This window comes from Maniola jurtina, chromosome 23 (genome assembly GCF_905333055.1).
Source record: "Maniola jurtina chromosome 23, ilManJurt1.1, whole genome shotgun sequence".
Classification (NCBI taxonomy): domain Eukaryota; kingdom Metazoa; phylum Arthropoda; class Insecta; order Lepidoptera; family Nymphalidae; genus Maniola; species Maniola jurtina.
Window position 1 is genome coordinate 6,853,530 of NC_060051.1, and position 16,743 is coordinate 6,870,272.

General features: G+C 36.6%; 1 protein-coding gene across 17 annotated transcripts in view; it reads right to left on the bottom strand.

The window, feature by feature from the left end:
* Window positions 1–16,743, bottom strand: part of LOC123877396 (plasma membrane calcium-transporting ATPase 3) — a 251,475-nt gene that overhangs the window by 113,955 nt on the left and 120,777 nt on the right. For all 17 annotated transcript variants that reach the window (XM_045924143.1, XM_045924141.1, XM_045924140.1 and 14 more), the window contains one exon: window positions 16,047–16,114. The gene's annotated coding sequence lies outside the window, so the exon portion shown is untranslated. The remainder of the gene's footprint in view (window positions 1–16,046; window positions 16,115–16,743) is intronic.

A 16,743-nucleotide genomic window follows, 5' to 3' on the forward strand; every position in this document is an offset into this window, starting at 1 on the left:
AAGTTATACGACCTTCGATCGTTCTATGACCCCAGTAAATATTTGATTCTAATCTAGTATTTATAACTATTAAATAAATCGATAAGGTGAAGACTAAAACAGGCTCTATTTTAAGTTACACGTGTAAACATCTTTATCATCGTTATCATTGGCCTTTTGAGGTTCAGTAGATTTCTACTGTATATATACATATATTGCCTTGTCTGTACTGTATATATATATATATTGTCTTGCGCATTATATCTTCAAATGATATTGTATTATGTAAAAAAGAAGTAAAAAGAAAAAGTTACATACGTATCTAAAATAAAGACAAAATTTAAAACTTCGATACTTGGGTTCCATTCGTAGAGCGCTATCTCTTCTACTCTCGTGCGTTTTGTATTTTCTGTCTCACTCATCACAGAGCACCATTTTTATACGCTACGTATGACGTAATATGATGTAACATGTCTATAGTATAGTGTCATTGACATCCTTCAATTTTTTAACCCAATATCTCCTGAGTCTCGGTCAACTCTATCTATCCAGTGCAGATTTGGCCTAACAAATTAGGTTCGTTCACCAATTCATCATAATCTTTCTTGTGGAGATGTGTTTGTTCAGCAGACCAATCAAATCATAGATAGATAAATCACGTCATCTATCGATAATCTTATTGGTCTACTAAAGATCTCAGCTCATATTTACTTTGAAGAAGAACATTTTTGCAGTGACAAAAATATTACTAAAACGCAGAGTTACTAAAACATAGTTCACGGTTTGATAACTCACAGATATTGCAATAGAAATGAGAAATGGAAGTAATATTGAGCTCAGAGGACTCAGTTATAACACAAAATGTTCCGAAAATAAAAGAAAGTCATCTCTTTGAAAAATTGCTCGTTGCAATATTGACAAAATGGAGGTCATAAATGCAGGCAATTTCTCAGGAAATTAGGTTTGAGATTTACAGCAGGAACTCTTTATGGACTAACCGCACAGACAGACAGACAACAATCGACTTTATAAACTCTGGATTGAGGAGTTGTTTGAATTGCTTAAGATGGCTACTTGATTGCCTAAATTAGAAATATTTTCCAAAGCCTTATTAAGTACCTACCTGAGGGTTCTCCTCATACAATAGTAAACTTTATTATGAGAATTTTCTCTACCGCTCTCCCCAGCAGTCTCCTACAAATCTATAGTACACGACAGGGAAGCCCTGCACACCCGCACAGCCTCCGCGCTAACCCGATGCTAGCGAGCGCGGGTGACATGCGGGTGTGCGGGGCGTCTTCCCGCCTCATACCCCGATTGCCATCTCAACCTGTCGCGGACTATAGTTTGATTTTCAATTGAATATTAATCAATCAAACTCAATGAAATGTAGATAGTTGACACCCTCAAGAAACAAGTATCTGTGTCTGTGGTTTGCCAGATTTTCGCTAAAAAAAAACCAAGTTACACGGGTTCAAAGATTTGTAAAAACGTTTTTTACATGTCATTGAGTGTGATTGGTTAAAATTCAAATGAAAACCAAACTACGTTTGTATGAAGCTCGCTTAAGAGAACTGTGTATGATATTGGACATACAGATGTTGGCTATTAGTTTCAATGAATAAAAGGATAATCAAAAGCCCTATTTAAGACATGTTACGTAAAAGTACGAAAGAGTAATATTGAGTGGAATCGATTCGTAGGGTAGGTAAGAAGCGTCAAAGAGTGAGAAAAATCCATTTCATTTCATAGATAATAAATTGCAAGCTGCAATACCTATAAAAATCGGAGACAGCGTAACGGCAAGGCATTTTCCGTATATAAGTTTGCAGTGGTCCGTTACAGTAACTTTATGCTGCACATTTTAAAAGGACTTTGGAAGATAATTTCCTGTTTAGTTTACTTTTTTATATCACATGCAGATGGCCTCTTTGAATACAAACTCTGCAAATGACTGGATGGTGAAGTCAAAGGACGCTTTGCTGTTACGTGGTCTACCATACGCGATTACCATATTTTATATTTTATATCCAGCAGTTAGTTTTAAGTTAGCATAGTTATAATTATGGAAGGAGTTATGTTGAGTATCTATCTTAGAGATAACATGTAGAACGAGGAAAAAACATAAGTAACCGACATAAGGATTAACAAGCTAATATTACAGTGGGCAGGTCATGTCTGTCGCAGAAACGACGGCCGACGAGGCAGACGTGTTTTAGAGTGGACATCGCGTACCAGTTAGCGAACGACTGAAAGACCTGTATCAGCCTGTATACCTGTATCAGCAAATAAATAAATTGATTGATTGATTGACCTCCAGCCCACTGGGCCGATAATCTGACGAAGGTGGCGAAAGGCGGAGTTTTGTGGTGCGTTCTAAAAAGAGGTTATGTCCAGCTGTGGACACATAAAGATTGATTAATTGGATTGATAGTTATTTTCTCTCTTTGTAGGCATTTCTCTACCTGATGACTTTATGCAGATTATTATGGAGAAGCGTGGTGTTCTGTAGTATTTCTTTCTTTAGTTTCAGATGTTTAAAGAGAGAGGCGGGTGAATTACTAATGCGCGCTGCATGTTATAAGTTTGCTATTTATTTACCAGCACCATGGTATTACGAGTATTATGTTAGGTCGATATTCCTTCTACGAGTACACATTATTTGCATGACACGCTATGCACGCATAAGTTTGGAATAAACTTCTTAGATCTTTGTTTTCTTAAACGATTTAAAATTAAAGTGAATAGATATCTTCCAGACAAATGCGTCCCATCACAAGCTATATCATCACTTTCGATATTTTTAAAGTTGTTCACACAAAACTAGCACCCAATATTTTGAATAATGAATACCTAGTGTCTACCATATTTCAAATCGACTTTTCCAATTCTTTGTCACGACTTGAATGTCTTCAGACAATGACAATAACTGTAAGACATCTTTTTATCGTATTCCGAGGGTAGACAGAGTCGAAACGTGTTTGGAATGTCTTATTTCGTCTATTACGTCTTCGACACTTTCTCATATGTAATCATATTTTTACCACCTTCGTATTTGTTTTCGCTCTATCGGGAGTTATGAATAATATACTAGATGTAAATGAAGAGAGAATATATTAAGTTGTTTAAAGTAAAGGGTAGAAAAGGTGACGACCTTTTCTCCTACACTTAAGTTGAACAATATTCTAATTTCTAGCCAATGTCATAAGGTATAGGTACCAAATAAAAGTTCATATCACGTGGCATATAATCATTCGTGACCGGTGTGAGTAAGAAAGATGATAAAAACTAACACTTACAAATATATTATATAATAGAAATAACACTTTTTTGTGATGTAACCATAAATTCACGGTTTTCCATTTACTTGTGCTATAAGACATAGCTCCCTGCCTAACATGATTCTAGGCCAACAGAAAGTACCTCTAGGTTTATATTCCCTTGAGGGGTTTTGACAAACTCAACATACAGATAGACAACAAAGTACTAATCCTATAAGAGTTTTCTTTTACTTTTGAAGTACGGAACCCTAAAAACGCATAAGAGTAAAAGAGATAGCGCACAACAAATGTGAACCAAGTGTCCTCGTTTTAAGTATTCACTTGATAGGTGCGTACTTCTTTTGTAAATATAATTGACTAGCCGATGCCCGCGACTTCGCCCGCGTGGATTTAGGTTTGAAGTCCCGTGGGAACTCTTTGATTTTCCGGGATAAAAAGTAGCCTATGTTCTAATCCAGGATATTATCGATCTCCATTCCAAATTTCAGCCAAATCCGTTTAGTAGTTTTTGCGTGAAGGAGTAACAAACATACACACACACACACATACAAACTTTCGCATTTATAATATTAGTGTGAAGTGTGATTCTGGCTTACAATTAACACCGAAAAAGGTAAAATTAGTAAAATATAACTCGTTGAAACATTTGTGCATTAAACTGATAAATTGCATCGATAAGCATCTTTGAAATTCATACAGTACTAGAGCGTGAAACGTTTCATTGAAGTCAAACGTAGCGTTGAATACTTTTCTTCGATAAAGATTCCACGCTTTTCTTGAAAATCGTACGCAGAAACTCGTATCTCATTTGAATTACGTAGTGCGTGTGTACCTTCTAAACTTATTTTCATAAGTTGTAGAATTAGGAGTTCATAATATAGGTACTAATCAGTTATTCATTATCATTATCATCGCGTGCTTTCTGCGAAACGAGGTTTGGCTATATATATGTATAAAAAAGCGCCTCTTTTAACTTTGGGTAACTAAGCTCTGTCCATCCCCATAAGGGGATTCGTCTAATCATTTGCGTCCTTGGCGACAGTGCCTATCAGTTTTTTTTTTAGAAACAGACTAGTGCTATTTCCATTGCAAAAAATCGGCCAAATATGATGAAACTTTAGTTTAGTTGTGAAAAATATAACGAATATTTTTCTGCTTAAAAGCAGAAAAATATTCGTTATATTTTTCACAATGAAATCGAACACTCCATTCTCAGTGAAAAACAGAAAGCAAAGGGATTTTTTGAACTTGTATTTTTTAAAAATTGGTCCATAATAAAAGGGATTTGAAGATTTTGCCCACCTAGTAGGTTAAGTCATCAGTATTCAGTACAACAGTCTAGCTAAGTCTAGCCACCAGTAAAACTTTGATAGCTTATATTTCTGAAACGTGACACTTAGGATGGTTTTTAATCCTCGACCCAAAAAGAGGGGTGTTATAAGTTTGACGTGTGTATCCGTGTATCAGTCTGTGGCATCGTAGCTCCTAAACTAATGAAACGATTTTAATTTAGTCTTTTTTTTTGTTTGAAATTTGGCTTGATCGAGAGTGTTCTTAGCTATAATCCAAGAAAATCGGTTCAGCCGTTTGAAAGTTATCAGATCTTTTCTAGTTATTACTGTAACCTTCACTTGTCGGGGTTGTTATAAATTAATTTACACTTGTATCTCATACAATATTTGTTCGTATTGACGCCCGCGCCAGCTCTTGATTCATACAGATTTTAGGCGTGGCCGCTATTTTGGAAAAAAATAAAAATTGCAGACTAGTCCTGCCATACTCCATTCTAAAATATTCAAAAAAAGTACATACTCTTGTACGATAGTGCGGAACACTTCGTGTGGCAGCCAGATTCGCACTTAACCGGTTTTTTAGACTACATCGTAAAGCAAGTCTTTCCAGTTTATTTCGGCTGAAAACAAAAAAAAAAGAAAGTAATCAAGTCTCCAACAACCAGAAAAGCATACGGTCAAAGGAGGTTTATCCCATATTCAGTATTCACTCCACAATCGGACCCAACGGTATCCACCGCTAATCAGACTATCTCGTGACCTGCGGCCCGAATCTGGGTACCAGGCAAGCATAGGGTTACCAGTGCCCTGATTTTCTATGATATGAAATTAGTTTCACATAAAGTAGACTGAACTGATTGAATATCAGCTAAAACAGGTGAAAATATGTTTCGTAAAATCGCTAAAAACAATACCTTTACTAACATCTAGCACAGAATACTTAATAACAACTTCCAAGTACACAAAGATCACTCTGCAAAGACGTATAAATAAATAGCGACTCTTTTTATGACTACGACGTAATAAAGTGCAAAAGCTCGCACAGCGCTGCAGCTTAAAATTTAATAAACGCCTCTCTTTCTATCGCGATCTCTCTCTCATCATAGATAAGTGCCATGAAGGCGCTTTTTAGTTGGCTTTCAAAATTAAATTACAGTACGATTTGTTTAATTTCTATTCTTTGCGAATTCCTAACGAATAGGGATTTCATCCAAATTTTTAACAAGTTCAGCCCAAAATTGCAGAAATGTCAAGAAAACTGCCAAGGGTCACTGGTAGAGTAAGTGCTTCCTTATATCCACTCATCTTTTTTCTTCTCAGTTTTTGGTATGAATAAAAAATAAAAGAAAGAAAATTCCTTTCATGTATCTGCTAACCCTAGGTACCAGGCAAGCATAGACGGTAAATAGCTTTAGATCGAAGATACAGTATACACTGATGAGACGTTATCGGGACTTGCCGAGGCGGGATTAGGGCCTATCGGTTAGCGTTGAATTAAACTTTGCTAGTTTGCAAAGCCTTCCTATTCAGAAAACGCTTCTTTGGTAATTAGTTTGACGACCGTTTTGACGCAGGGGCGAAAGCCTAGTCACCAGTGGTTAGTTAAGACGTCAGCCTAATCATTAATTGGGGAGGTCCGGGGTTCAATCCGGGGTACGCATATTTAACTTAATATTTGTTAACCCCCGACCCAAAAAGAGGGGCGTTATAAATTTGACGTGTGTGTTGATCTGTCTGTGGCATCGTAGCTCCTAAACTAATGAACCGATTTTAATTTAGTTTTACTTGTTTGAAAGGTGGCTTGATCGAGAGTGTCCTTAGTTATAATCTAAGAAAATCGGTTCAACCGTTTGAAAGTTAGCAGCTCTTTTCTAGTCACTGTAATCTTCACTTGTCGGGGGTATAAATTTTTGATTTACACGTCTTGTTCAAAATTATGTATATTTTTTAAATTACTACTGTCTAGTGCTATAGCACTAAACAAGGCGTGCGCGGCGGCCGCCTGCGGGAGCGGGGGGCTCGCGGTGCGGCGCCGGCGCGCGGCACGATGCATTCGCGGCGCGACCGCCTCCTAATTACCAGCGTGTTAATATTATTGTACTTGATTTGTATTTAATTACATTAAACATTTATAAAACCATAAAAGTGTACAGTCCATTTCAAAGTGCCATGCAACACATCACTATACAACTACCAATTTCAGATTGGTACTGAAATTGGTAGACACCGTTCAGATCTATACATAGTACCTATACTCATTACATGAAGTCGTTGATTATTATGCTAACAAGACACGACGTACTTAGATAGTTAATTTGAAAATTATTTTAACAGTAACATAGTAACAACACAAGTAACAATCCATTAATTAGCAGTCGTGTAATGTCGATAAGACGGGTTATGTTGCTTAATTAACCGTGAATTAGAAATGGGTTTTGTTAAATTTAGCCTTTTTGATGTTTCAGACCCGTTTATTTATTTATTCAGGTTTTAACTACCTAGATTTCACATTATGATGTACCAAATTATACCAAAGTATAATATTCGACAGGGACTTCGTCTGTGTTGGCGTTTGCTGGTGCGCGTGCACTGCCTTTTTGGAGTGTTTTTTTTTTGTTGAAAGTGGCCGGGTTTTGTGTTTTGCTAGTGTTTTAGGGTTTGGAACTGACTGGGAAGCACTCTAAAGGGGTGCTGCGCGTGTGTCGGCGAGCGCCGGCACAGACGAAGTCCATACTTATATACCTAGTTTCCCTAACTTCTAAATAACGACAAACTTGACATTGGCTAATCTTTGTAAAGCCAGATGAGAGAGAAAAAAAAGGATGCGACAGGTTGCGAGAGTGCGGGGAGTTCCCGCCACGTTGCCATCTCAACCTGTCACGCACTATAGGTACTTTATTGACATAAATGATAATGATAAGAGTAAGTTAGCACTTTTTGATTCTCACTAAACCACTATGCTGATGTCTGTCAGTACTAAATAAAAATTGCAAGAGGGCAACAGCAAGTCTTAGGTTCAATTAAAAACAGTTAAGTCATTGCGATTATGCAGATAGTTTACATTCAGTTTGCCGTCGGAGTAGGTGCTAAACTATTTATTGCAATTCCCCAAGTAACAAATTCTCACTTCCCATGCTTTACGAGCGTTTGAAACTCGATTAAAAACAAACTAATAACTAACTTATAGCTGAAGCAATGTACACAAACTTCTCTATGGAATCTTACTTATGAATTTATTTTATAGATTAGTGCTTCTCCAAAACTATACCGGACGGTATAAAGATGGATTTATACCGAACGACCAAAAGCTGGCTCTATCCCCACTCTATCAGATTCTTTTTGGTATAAACAGAACTCGGTCTTTGTTTTTCAGGGTTCCGTACCCGAAGAGTGCCAACGGGACCCTTATACTGAGCCTCCGCTATCCGTCCGACTGTCTGTCTGTCAACGTGTTGTAGCTCGTGAGCCGTAGATAGTTGAAATTTTCACAATATGTGTATTTCTATTGCCGCTATAACAAGTAATAATAAATATTTCAAAATGGCCGTCGTAAAAATTCAATTTCACATTCTGTGAAGATTTTAGGTTTTATTTATTACCTATTATGGTTCACGAGATACAGCCCGCTGACATAAAGACAGAGAGACGGACGGACAGACAGCGGAGTTTTAGTAATAGGGTCCCGTTGGCACCCTTAGGTTATATGGAATGGCATGGAATCCTAATAAAGGGCGGATTTACAAGCTGGCATGGCATTGACAGTTTCTTTCAAGACATTAAGAGGGGTCTCTCCGTCACTCGCTCTATACAAACGTAGTTCCTATTTCATTTGAATATTAAGCAACTAAAGTCCATGAAATTTTGCAGTTGCTTAATATTCAAATGAAATTGGAACTACGATTGTATGGAGTAAGTGACGGAGAGAGCCCTGTTAATCCTCCAAATTAACACGTTGTGCAAAACATTTCACCAAAAGAAGGGAAAAAGTTTAATCCGAACGAGAATCTATTAATTCAACTCAACAGTAAAAGGCCTAGTTAATTGTATTATGATCCCCCGATAAACTGCCTTTAAGTGGTACATTTAACGCGTTTTGGAGGAAAATGAGGGTACAAGCATTGCTTATTACCACATCGGGGAAAAATACAAAAAGAAAACGCTATTCGCTAATAGGTTTCGTTTAATTTTGTATTGTAATATAATATAAACTCTTTGTGTTAATAGAAAAACAATTAAGTAAATAAATACATAATATACCTGCCTCAATGCTGGTTTTGTATTGTATCAGTTATAAAATTATAAACATAGGATATTATTATGGATATTAAATAACAAAGATATACATTTCCTTAGAAATTATCGCAAGTGTTAACCATTTTCATGAATTCAAATTAATGATTTTTACTTGTATCCTAATTAATGAGGGTTGAAAAATAAATATAGCTGGTTTTGTATTATATACAGGGTGGTCAAAAAGTCGTGGATCAAACGAAATAGGGAGATAGAGGAGGTCATTTCCAGCAAAAAATATTTCTACAGCATGGCCTTATTTAAATTGCCCTAAGAGTTATGAATATTTTTGAGATTTTTAACAAAATACCAGATTCTCTTACAATTAGACTAATTTAAAAAAAAATGAGATAAAAGATAATAAAACAAACGATGCTGTGTCATTACTAGATAATGTATCAGCACTACAAACCTTCTATTGAGGCTCTGGGTGCCAAATTACAAGAGCAATTAATTTTTTTCCAAAACTTTTAATGCGTTACCAAAAATTTAATGTCACTTTAAAAGCGCACTGTGAAAAAAAAATGTACTACGGAAAAGTGACCCTGTATCAGAAAAACTTGCTGATTTAATGCCAATTTAAATAAAGTATAACACATTACTCTTTGTTTCGTAATTCTGGTATTATAATTGTTTTTTCATATCAAGGTGCAAATTTCAGTAGATTAGTTTAATTCAAAATAATTTTGAAGATTATCATGCTGCTAGTTAAACTGCTAGTTTTTTGTATGTTGGAATGCTAGAAACATCACTGTGCTTGTCACACTTAAAATTTGTGAAAAGAATAGAAACTCTCCACTACCACCTCGTGCCAGAACCACCCAGAACTACCCAGAACGCCCGTCTTGCAAGTAGTTCATCTTTTCTAGGAAACAAAAGGATAAAGAAACTATGCCTCTCGTTCACACTAATCATCATTTCTATTTGCATTGTTGGAATAAGGAAGGATGTGAAAGAGAGGCATAGTTTTTTTATCCTTTTGTTTCCTAGAAAAGAGGGCGTTCTGGGTAGTTCTGGCACGTGGTGGTAGTGAACAGTTTCTGTTCTTTTCACAAATTTTAAGTGTGACAAGCACAGTGATGTTTCTAGCATTCCAACGTACAAAAAACTAGCAGTTTAACTAGCAGCATGATAATCTTCAAAATTATTTTGAATTAAACTAATCTACTGAAATTTGCACCTTGATATGAAAAAACAATTATAATACCAGAATTACGAAACAAAGAGTAATGTGTTATACCTCATTTAAATTGGCATTAAATCAGCAAGTTTTTCTGATACAGGGTCACTTTTCCGTAGTACATTTTTTTTTTCACAGTGCGCTTTTAAAGTGACATTAAATTTTTGGTAACGCTTTAAAAGTTTTGGAAAAAAATTAATTGCTCTTGTAATTTGGCACCCAGAGCCTCAATAGAAGGTTTGTAGTGCTGATACATTATCTAGTAATGACACAGCATCGTTTGTTTTATTATTTTTTATCTCATTTTTTTTAAATTAGTCTAATTGTAAGAGAATCTGGTATTTTGTTAAAAATCTCAAAAATATTCATAACTCTTAGGGCAATTTAAATAAGGCCATGCTGTAGAAATATTTTTTGCTGGAAATGTCCTCCTCTATCTCCCTATTGCGTTTGATCCACGACTTTTTGACCACCCTGTATATTTGTACTGTTCGTGTTCTAAAATTATTTTGTGAATATAAATATTAAATAACGAAGATAATGCCTTTACTTTTCCATAAAAATGTAATTAATATTTTCTTGTATTAATGGTTTTTCTTCTATCATTTAGAAAAGATATTCATCATGATATTAAATATAAAATTCAATACAAATGAAAATGAGTTGTAACGCAAAGATTTCTGGAAACTTTAATCAAAAGGGTAATGCTATCATGTATGTATTCCCGGATTGAATTACACACAACCCTTGTAATTGCACAGTAGTTAATAGGGTTACACGCTTCTAACATTTGTGGGTATTATAATATTTATTTTATCTACGAATATTCTTTAATGAGTGAAATAACACTTTCTCTACAAACTATGTATTATGTAGTTTATTTGTATGACCGCGCGTTCATCTGGCAAAATCCACTGGACTTTCAGAAATTCTGAGATCACAGAATTAAGAATGTCAGATATTTACATAAGCCACTGTGGCTAATTCTGTTGTGCACAATCTCTTGTGTAAACTAAATTGACAAGTCCAAATCTAGTGCTATCCTTTTCCGAAAGATGCATTATGAAGGGAATGGCAATAGATTGGTACCTGTTCTTTTAGTTTAGTATAGAAATTCTGTACAATTCTGTGCATAGTTTAACATGCGACTACGTTTCTTGATATTTTTTATATCAATGTTCAGCAATGCTATTATAATTATCATTTGATGTATTTCACGTTTATTTTGTTGTTCAAGGAAGACCAAGCCCGTGGGAATTCAACTGTACCTTTTATATATAGCAACATTCGGGTTACCTCCCACGGGGTACATTTGTACATACATCGATGGTTGGACGGGGGATTAACTTCGGGGTTTTTCACAGTAATTATAATTATAAAATTGGCAAAAACATTATTTACATGTAAAAATAAATGTTAATGCGCAGTACAGCGTCCAAACCAGGCGAAAACTTATAGGCTTTTAGATTTTAACACAAAATGTCATAATCACAAACCTAGAGCGAGGATATCCGGTGACGACGGAAGGCTCGCACGGATTAGATGCAAAAAAACTAAAATACCAAAGTACTTTTTAATTATTTTTGATGGCGGCCATTTTGAAATTTTTAGAAATACACACTGAAAACTTCAACTCTCTACCAGGTAGTTTTCCTATTACAGTTCATGAGATACAGCTCGCTGATAGACAGACCGACGACTGCGGAGGCTTAGTATTAGGGTCCCGTTGGCACCCTTCGGTATACGGAACCCGAAAAAGGAAACAAGTATAGTACGCGACAGGTCGAGATGGCAATGAGATGGTCGGGGTGGGGACGCCCCAAACATCCGCACAGCCCCGCCCTTGCCCGGTGCGGGATAGCGCGTAACATGCGAATGTGCGGGGCGTACTTTCCGCCTCATATCCCGATTGCTATCTCGACCTGTCGCGTTCTATATATTCTTTGGTTAGTCTAGAAAACCATTGAAATAATATTTATTCTTTTGATAAAACATGACATCCTTCTCACAAAAATAATGTGTCCGTCAATTACATAACACTATGCGAGTTCACCGAACTGACCAGAAATTAATGTGGCGTGACGTCTAACTCCGTAGGCCCCACAGTTTTTGCCCCCACCTATTGTCGTAGAAAACGCTCAGACTCGAGGCTTTGTTGGATAGAAAATGATGAAAAAGAACAATGGCCAGATTCGTTGGGCAAGTTCTAGGTCGCACAGTTTTGTGACCACTCTATTTGAAGAGGTACAAAAATCATGCTAGGTGAAGCAAATTACATCTATTATTATGAGCTTAGAAATGTTAAAATGAGATGTTGGTGTAGACTATGGACTGGTAACGTCTTCAATATAGGTAAATGAAATACTTTTATTTTATTTCATTCAGATACAAGTTAGCCCTCGACCGCAATCACACCTGGTGGTATGTAATGAAGCAGTCTATGATGGAAGCGTGCTAACCGGGGGTTTCGGAAAAGTCGCTTAGCGACACGGCTTTGCCGGTAGGGTGGTAACTAGCCACGGTCGAAGCCTCCTACCAGACCAGACCAGAGGAATTATAAATTTACAAACCCCTGCCGGGAATCGAACCCGGGACCTCCCACTAATAAGACCACAGTGCTTACAACTGCGCCAGAGAGGCCGTCAAAATAATGGCCAAACCCTCCCGTTGAGGAGAGGCTTTTGTCTGGAGGAGGACTGTTATAGGCTATTGATGAACGACTACAAGGTTAGGTAAACTTCTAGTAAAGTCGTCAAAAAATTCCAATCAAATCGTTCAACGCAAAGGTATTGTATTGTAGTCGCCAATTTATCCTCAATATTGCGTAACGCATCTCAATGCGGTCACCAACTGCGCGCCGAATACGTAATTATTTCTGCCATCATTTCAGTATTCATAACTCGTCCGTTCGTAGGACAGTGTGTGCAGGAAAGGAATTCTTCACCGTGCAGTGGAATATCGCTACCAATTTCGGCTATTGGTAGTTATTGGTCGGGGAAGTTGAGAACTACCGTGTCGCATATTGATAGGGAATAAGCGATTTGGGGGTATGTGCAGACAAATGTAAAAGTCGATACTTTTTTCAGGGTTCCGTACTTCAAAAGGAAAAAGGAACCCATAGAGGATAACTTTGTTGTCTGTCCGTCTATCGTGTCTGTCAAGAAAACATATAGGGCACTCCCTTCCCGTTGACCTAGAATCATGAAATTTGGCAAGTAGGTACATCTTATAGTAAAGGAATAAATCTGAAAACCGTGAATTTGTGGTTAGATTACAAAAAAAACGTCTTCATGAACAAATAGTAATTTACAATTTTCAAAGTAAGATAACTATACCAAGTGGGGTATCATTTGGAAGGGCTTTACCTGTACATTCTAAAACAGATTTTTATTTAGGTACTCTTATGCATGAAAATTTTTGATTTATTGTGCAAAATGTCGAAAAAAATACCCTCGTACGGAACCCTCGGTGCGCGAGCCTGACTCGCACTTAGCGGGGTGTTTTCCTTCATAACTTATTCTTGGTAAAAAAACTAAGTTCGAGCAATAGGTAAAACATATATCTTCAACTCAATTTGTTCATTTATTCTTTGAAGATCATGTTGCTATCGATTAGAGCACTGAAGTAGAAAAACTTTTGAAACACGATAATTGTTAAAGTATTAATTAATCTTCAACTTTATTTAGGGATTAAGTGCTTCAATTTTTTTTGAAATCTTTATTAAAACTTTGGTATTATAAAATTGGCACAGACGATGTTATCCATCTACATACTACTAATCATAATACTTCACTATAAACATTTTAGTAGGTATTTACATTGAATCATTCCCTAACTAAACAAATGGAAATCTCTGTCAAACAATTACAATGCTACCTATATTTGATTTTCCTACTTTTATCAGCGACCTTGTTTCTTTGACGGATGGTCTCATTACAATTCTGCGCCGCTTCAATGGTAAAGACTTTATCTGCATATTTATCCCAAACTGCTTTCCAATTGAGGTTTTTATTTATTTGGTCAAGGTTTTACGTAATTACTTTGTACCATAAATTGGGCTTCAAAGAAACTTCGTTAGAAGAGGCTTTGTACTGATTTCCGTTTTTTTTTTTTATAATGGCTTTATTGCAATATCCGAAACGTGAAAGTTAGTAAAAGACAAAGTATTCTCGGGTCTTTGTTCTATATGTATGGGGATGGTGCAGTAAAGTCAGCAATTTTTTTTATCAAACATCAAAACGCTCGCTTAGCATGGAAGCTTGTATGAAATACATAGATGTGACGTCATAAACATTTGACGCATTTAACGTAGATACTTTTTAACTTGTAGTTTTTATTCTCTGGTTGGTTCCAAATGATCTGTTAAATAATCTTTTACGAGAAACAGGCTGAATTCACTATGAACAGGTCCGAACAGGTCACTTTGCATAATAACCAGTTTACGTTATGTCGGTATCCTGATTCCGTACGTACCTACTACAATCAGTGAAATTGGTTTGTCAGGCGTTTTCATCTAAAATTCTACCGAAAAGCTTCTTCGTCTTTTTTGCTTTGATAATAATTATATTATTAGTGCAAATAACCTATTTATTTTTCTTTAGTTCTATCTTAGCTATTTTCTATACTAATAAAAGTATTTTAACGAGATGAGATTTGTTAGTTACATGCAGGGGGTAATTTCTCCGGCACTAATGATCCGATTATGAAAATTCTTTCACCGAGAGATACTTACAACTTCCCTGAATGCTATCAGTACATATTATAGATGCGAAAGTTTGTTTTTTGTTGGTTTATTAGTTTGTCCTTCAATCAGATGGGTATAGTTAAAGAACTAGAGAGTGACATAGACTACTTTTAATCCCGGAAATTCAGATTTAAAAACCTGAAGAGTTAAAGTCGCGGGCGTCAGCTAGAAGGCTGTACATTATATCACGCGGACGAATACACAGGCCAAAGATTGTCTAATTTAAACTTATACCAAGAAGTGAAACGTTTACTCAGCTCTGTTAGTAAATTTGATATACGTCTGCACCGTCCGGTTACCGATGTGACAGGCTAATCCCTGAGCAACGGGGATTTTAAAACCTATATCCACCTGATCGAAGACGCGGACGAATACGTGGGCAAAAGCTAGTATAATTTAAACTTATACCAAGAAGAGAAACGTTTACTCAGCTCTGTTAGTAAATTTGATATACGTCTGCACTGTCCGGTTACCGATGTGACAGGCTAATCCCTGAACAACGGGGATTTTAAAACCTATATCCACCGAACGAAGACGCGGACGAATACGTGGGCAAGTATAATTTAAACTTATACCAAGAAGAGAAACGTTTACTCAAGTGGTCAGCTCTGTTAGTAAATTCGATATACGTCCGCACCGTCCGGTTACCGACGTGACAAGCATAATCCCTGAGCAACATCTCAATGGGATTGCGGCTAACTTATTAGGTAATGGATTTTGAAATTAACTCACTTGTACACTTTGTATAGTTAAAACCCGAGAAGACTTCAGATCAGCTGTATTAGTAAGACCAAAAAGTTAACAAAATCTGGTGGACTCCAACCAGTCAGTAATAAAATCTTGCAGACTTAACTAAACCGAAGAGACTTAGGACAGTAGTAGGCACGATAACAGGACACTGTTCGCAAAACAAACACCGCTCCATTCTAGGTTCACCGACAACCCTTTATTCTGAGCATGCATGGAGAGTGAGATCTATTAGACTGAGATCTTAGACTTTGCTTAGACTTAAGACACTGTTAAAACGAGACAGCGTTATACCACTGGCATTCATCTGTCTCGTTTTTACGAGGGGTCTCTCCATCACTCGCTCCATACAAACGTAGCTCCAATTTCATTTGAATATTAAGCAACCAATGTCCATGAAATTTTGCAGATATATTCCTGAAACTAATATCTATTAACTGAAACTTAAGCCTAAGCAAAGTCAAAGTGCGCTCTTTGGATTTCAACCTTAGTGTAGAAAAGAATCAGGGTAAAGAAGATAAGTCTGTACATACCACGAGTGCGTGTCGCACCCGTCTTTCCGCCGCGGCGTATGGCTCCCTATTATGCTGCAGGTGGCGACCTGTGAAAAAAGGAAAAACTTTTAAATAAGAGTTGGAAAACTGTATGAATTAGAGGAAGAATGACGTTGTTAACAAACTTTCTGCGAACTGTTTAAGAGGGGTCTCTCCGTCACTCGCTTCATACAAACGTAGTTCCAATTTCATTTGAATACTAGCTGATACCCGCGACTTCGTTCGCGTGGATGTAGGTTTTTTTAAAATTCCCGTGGGAACTCTTTGATTTTCCGGGATAAAAAGTAGCCTATGTGCTAATCCAGGGTATAATCTATCTCCATTCAAAATTTCAGCCCAATCCGTCCAGTAGTTTTTGCGTGAAGGAGTAACAAACATACACACACACACATACACACATACAAACTTTCTCTTTTATAATATTAGTGTCATGTAATTAAGCAACCAAAGTCCATGAAATTTTGCAGACATATTCTAGAAACTAATATCTATGCCTGTGGTTTTCCAGATTTCTGTTGAAATATTCGGTTTCAAAGTTACGCGGTTTTAAAAATTCACATACAAATCTTTGAGCCCCTGTAATTTTAAAACTACATATTTTTAGAAAAATCTAAAACGCCACAGGCGCAGATATTAGTTTCTAGAATATGTCTGCAAAATTTCATGGACTTTGGTT